This window comes from Arachis duranensis, chromosome 3 (genome assembly GCF_000817695.3).
Source record: "Arachis duranensis cultivar V14167 chromosome 3, aradu.V14167.gnm2.J7QH, whole genome shotgun sequence".
Taxonomy (NCBI): domain Eukaryota; kingdom Viridiplantae; phylum Streptophyta; class Magnoliopsida; order Fabales; family Fabaceae; genus Arachis; species Arachis duranensis.
In genome coordinates, this window is record NC_029774.3 from 96,242,630 (window position 1) to 96,248,556 (window position 5,927).

Genomic DNA, 5,927 nt, shown 5'->3' on the forward strand with positions numbered 1-5,927 from the left:
AAACTAAGCGAAAAGGACTCATCCTAATGGGTGTCTTGTATGCTGTTCTCTATGCCCAGAGTGCATTTTGTAGCCTGGTGCTCCAGTCTCTTCTATGAGGTTTGACTATCTTCTGCAATATGCATTTTATCTCTCTGTTAGACACCTTGGCTTGCCCATTAGTCTGAGGATGGTAGGCTGTTGCTACTTTATGAATGATCCCATGCTTCTTCAGTAATCCTGATTGCTCGTGGTGATCCAAAGTGACAAATAATGTAGTTTCTAACAAAGGAAACAATAGTGTTAGCATCATCGGTGCGGGTAGAAATTGCTTCCACCCATTTAGAAATGTAATCAACAGCTAACAATATATAAAAATGACCATTAGAATTTGGAAATGGACCCACGAAGTCAATGCCCCAAACATCAAAAATTTCACAGAAATGCATAATTTATTGAGGCATCTCATCCCTCTTGGATATATTACCAAATTTTTGGCATGGAAAACAAGATTTACAAAATTCAGCAGCGTCTTTAAAAAGAGTAGGCCACTAGAATCCACAGTCTAAGATTTTTCTAACTGTTCTTTGAGGGCCAAAATGTCCTCCATTCTTAGATGAGTGACAGGCCTCTAAAATGAACTGGAATTCTGATTGAGGTACACACCTTCTAATTACCTGGTCAGCGCCACATCTCCATAAATATGGGTCATCCCATATATAATATTTAGACTCGCTTTTCAGCTTGTCTCTTTGATGCTTAGTAAAGTTTGGAGGAAAAGTGCGGCTAACTAGATAATTAGCGACAGGTGCATACCAAGGGACTACCTGAGATACTGCTTGTAGGTTATCAAATGGGAAATTATCAGCTATAGGAGTGGAGTCATCTTTAATGTGCTCAAGGCGACTCAAGTGGTCTGCCACTAGATTCTGGTTACCACTCCTATCCTTTATTTCTAAATCAAATTCTTGTAGTAGCAGTATCCAACATATAAGCCTTGGTTTGGATTCCTTTTTAGCTAATAAATACTTTAGAGCTGCGTGGTCTGAATACACTACTACTTTAGTACCAAGTAAATATGCTCAGAATTTATCCGGTGCAAAAACAATAGCAAGAAGCTCTTTCTCAGTAGTAGTGTAGTTAGACTGAGCAGCATCTAAAGTCTTAGACGCATAAGCAATGACAAAAGGATCCTTACCTTCATGTTGAGCCAGCGCTGCTCCTACTGCATGGTTGGAAGCATCGTACATGATTTCGAATGGCTGGCTCCAGTTAGGTCCTCTCACAATTGGAGCTTGAGTCAGGGCGGTTTTCAGCTTATCAAATGCTTGTTTGCAATCCTCACTGAACTTGAACTCGATATCCTTCTACAGTAATCTGGATAAGGAAAGTGCTACCTTTCTAAAGTCCTTAATGAATCTCCGGTAAAAACCTGCATGGCCAAGGAACAAACGGACTTCCCTCACAGAGGAGGGTAAGGCAAACTAGAAATAACATCCACCTTTACTGAATCTACAGAAATGCCAATATTAGACACAACATGTCCTAGTACAATCCCTTGTCTTACCATAAAGTGACATTTTTCAAAATTCAATACAAGGTTTGTACTGACACATCTATCTAGTACTCTAGATAAACTATCCAAGCAAAGGCTAAAGAAATCACCATAAATGCTAAAATCATCCATAAAAACCTCCATATAGTTCTCAAGAAGGTCAGAGAAAAGACTCATCATGCACCTTTGGAAAGTAGCTGGTGCATTGCACAAGCCAAAGGGCATTCTCTTATAGGCATAAGTCCCAAAAGGACATGTAAAAGTAGTCTTTTCCTGATCTTCAGGAGCTATATGAATCTGGAAATAGCTTGTGTAACAATCTAAAAAGCAATAATGTGATTTACCTGACAGGCGATCCAGCATTTGATCAATGAATAGAAGAGGATAGTGATCCTTACGAGTGGCTTGGTTGAGACGCCTGTAATCAATGCAGACCCTCCAGGCATTCTGTACTCTGGTTGCTATGAGCTCTCCATGCTCATTCTTCACTGCAGTGACTCCAGATTTCTTGGGCACCACTTGTACTGGGCTCACCCATTCACTGTCTGAGATGGGGTAGATGATTTCTGCCTCAAATAGTCTGGTCACTTCCTTCTTGACAACCTCTAAGATAGTGGGGTTCAGTCTTCTTTGGGGTTGACGAACGGGTCTTGCTCCCTCTTCTAAAAATATTATGTGTTCACAAACTTGAGGGTTGATGCCTACTATGTCTGCCAAACTCCACCCAATTGCCTTCTTGTGCCTCCTCAGCACACTAAGTAACTGCTCTTCTTGTTAAGAAGTGAGTTCCCGTGCAATGATAACTGGAAACTTCTGCTTGTCCTCGAGGTAAGCATATTTGAGGTTTGGAGGGAGGGGTTTCAATTCTAACTTCTACTCATGGTCAGGCTCTGGATTGTCTGAAGCTGGTGGCAGTGGTAAAGTACTTTCATTGTCCTCAGAAAGTGTCCCCACACTCAGACCTTGTCCTATGTACTTCTCTTCTAACTCCTCCTGGTGAACTTCAGCTACTGTTTCATCTATGATGTCACACTGGAGGGTAGAATGATCTTCTAGAGGGTGCTTCATAACTCCATTAAGATTGAAGCTTACTACTCGGCCGTCTATTTCAAAAGAGTATGTTCCTGAAAAAGCATCCAATTTGAACTTCGAGGTCTTCAGGAAAGATCTTCCGAGTAGGATTGATGATGGCTTCTCTGAGTCATTTTGGGGTATCTCCAGGATATAAAAATCAATGGGGAATGTGAGCCCCTTAATACCCACTAATACTCTTCAGCAACTCTAGCCACTGTAATAATGATTTTATCTGCTACACAAAACGAGCTGCCGACCTTTTTAAGGGAGGGAGCCTCAAAACATCGTATATAGACAAAGGAATTATACTAACACATGCTCCTAAAGCACATATACAGTCAGAAAATATCACACCACTAATAGTACAATTAACCATACATGGACCTGGGTCGCTATACTTTTCAGGTAAACCTCCCATTAAAGCAGATATGGAACTACCCAAAGGAATAGTTTCTAATTCATTAATTTTGTCTTTATGTATACATAAATCTTTTAGAAACTTTGCGTATTTAGGTACCTATTGAATAACATCAAAAAGGGGAACCGTTACCTCAACTTTTTTGAATATTTCTACCATTTTGGGATCAGGTTCCAACTGCTTCCTGGGCTTCCTTGCAAGTTGTGGAAATGGAATAGGAATGGCATTTTCTACAGTGTCTGCGCTCTTTGGTGCTTCTTCATGTGATTAAGTTTCTTCTTCTTCAGCCATGTCCTGTATATCTTCTTCCTCCTCAACATATTCTATTTCCACTACCTCTTCAGTTGAGGCGTGTTCTGGTGGGTTTGGCTCTCCCTAATTTCTCTCTTGCAATGTGGTTCCGGACCTTAGGGTGATGGCATTAATGCAACCCTTTGGATTGGGTAATGGTTGAGAGGAGATTCCACTGGAGCTCAAAGGCTGGTTATTGGGGTTACTCATTGATCCAATCTGTGAGATAAGAGCTTGCAAGGTAGAGTTTAGACCATTTAGAGTAGAAGTAAGGTTACTTTCCATGGCCTGTTGTCTCCGATCAATAGATTGTAGTAACTCATCATTTGGAGATGAAGAAGGACAAGTGATCAGAGAAGTCTACTGTTGGTTGTGTTGTGATCCTTGGAATTGTCTCAGATGAGGTGCTCTGTAAGGCTGGTTCTGGTTCTACTGCCTGTTGTTGTTATTATTCCACCTCTGATTTCCCTGATTGTCTCTGCCTCCTTTGTTATTGTTGTCTCTCTAATTTTGATTAGAATTATCTCTCCAACCTTGGTTGGAATTGTCCTGCCTTCCATAGTTGTAGTTACCAACTTGATTGTATGCTTGATTGGGATGGTCATAAAAGTTATGAGTGGCTGCTACAGTGTTGTCTTCTTGTTGGAGTTACGGACATTCATCAGTATAATGGCTATAATCAGCACAGATTCTGCATACTCTCTGTGGGACTAACTGTTGGCCTTGCTGTGGTGGAGAAGGTTGAGCTTGCTAAGCTTGTTGTTGATTCAATTGCATCTGCTTCAGTAAGTTGGTCATTTCACAGATACTCTGAGTTAGAGTAGCAGTTTCCCTGCTAGAGGATACTTCTGCAACAGCTTTTGAACGGCCTTGTTTCTACCTATGATTTTGAGTAGATTCAGCTAAGTCATTAATCAATTGCCATGCCTCATCAGTGGTCTTATACTTTTTCATAGACCCATTGCTAGCACCTTCCAATGTGGTCTTATCTTGAGATTTCATGCCCTATGTAAAGTAGCCGAGCAAAACTATTTTGTCAATCATATGGTGGGGGCATGCTTCCAGAAGATTATTGAAGCGCTCCCAATACTCGTAGAGAGTCTCAGATTCATCCTGAACGATCATGGAGATGTCTTTTCTTAGTTTATCGGTAACCTCAGTTGGAAAGAATTTCTCCAAAAATTCTCTTCTAAGCATATCCCAGTTAGAAACAGTTGCTCCGGGTTGAGTGTAGTACCACTCTCTTGCCTTTCCCTCAAGAGAGAATGGGAAGGCTTTTAATAGAATAGAAGTTTCGTCAGTACCATCACGCTTAACAGTAGAACAAGTTGTCTGGAAATCCCTAAGGTGCTTGATAGGCTCTTGAGCAGGTAAGCCATGAAACTTGGGCATCAAGTTGAGTACTGCAGTCTTTATTTCAAAATCCACAGCCACTACTGGACGGCGTGCCTGGAATGGTTGTAGTGTAAAATCAGGGGCTACAACCTCCTGGATAGTGACTCTCCTAGGTGCTGCCATGTCACCTGCACGTGAATCAACTGGATCAGTAGAGGGGGAGCTTGTTTCTCCCTTAGATGACATTTCAGATTTGTCCTCAGAGAGGACTAGCCGACGCCGAGCTTGCCTTATACGTGAAATAGTTCTTTCAATTTCAGGGTCAAATACTGGCAAGCTTGGATCAGGAAGTGAACGCGTCATTTAATGAAAGAAACGTGCAGCTCATAGTAACAAAAATAAAAAAGAAAAATGCAATTAAATAAATTCTAATCAACAAATTAGCACACTATTGCAACTCTCCGGCAACGGCGCCAAAAATTTACGTGGCGGAAATCGGCAAGTTAAGAAATTATTATAAGAGATACGTTGAAAGTATAGTTCTTAACCAGCCAAAAATCTGCTTATCAATTTAGAAGGGTTGTCACAATATTGAAATTAAAATACTGGGAGTATGAATCCCTGGTCGTCTCCCAACGAGTTGCAGAAAGATGTGCTATTTTATTAATCAGATGTTTTCAAAAATGGGTTGAGTTGATAAACAGGAAATTAAATAAGAGAATTTAGATAATTTAAATAAAAACCTTGACTGGGAGTAGAATAGTTGGAAGCCATATTCTTGTTGAAGTACTCTCAAAATTAATTGATAATTGAAGGTTGCTCTGCTTAGTTATCCCTTACTAGGTAGAGGAAAGTCAAGCAAGTTGGAAAGCTATTTCTAGTCACAAGTCCTAATCCTCTCCCTTGGGAAGGACCAGTGTCAATGACTAGAGGGTGATCCAATAATAAACCCAATTGCAATTTTTCTCTTGAGTAATCCAACTCAAGATTTTCTTTCAATCATCTCCCAATCAAGTTGTGGAACTACTCGCTCATTATGTTTGTAAAATCCACGAAATAAGAAAAGGAAATATTGAAAAACATGATAAATAATAATCAAAGGAATCAATTAAAAATAAAAATAGTTCTTGTATTAATAAATTTTAAAAATAATCCAATAATAATTCTGAGTAAATAAAGGACATGGAAGAGTAAATGACAGGTAAGGAAACAAACTAGAATGATGAAGTCTTGACGGAGGTAATAACTCTTCACAATATCCTGATCTAAAACGCA

The 5,927-nt window shown here is 40.0% G+C and overlaps 1 non-coding gene across 1 annotated transcript; it reads left to right on the forward strand.

Moving 5' to 3' along the window:
- Positions 1-4,355: 4,355 nt before the first annotated feature.
- Positions 4,356-4,463, forward strand: LOC127745844 (small nucleolar RNA R71). The gene has a single exon (XR_008007468.1). It is a non-coding gene; the product is annotated as a small nucleolar RNA R71 (small nucleolar RNA).
- The last annotated feature ends 1,464 nt before the right edge of the window (positions 4,464-5,927 follow it).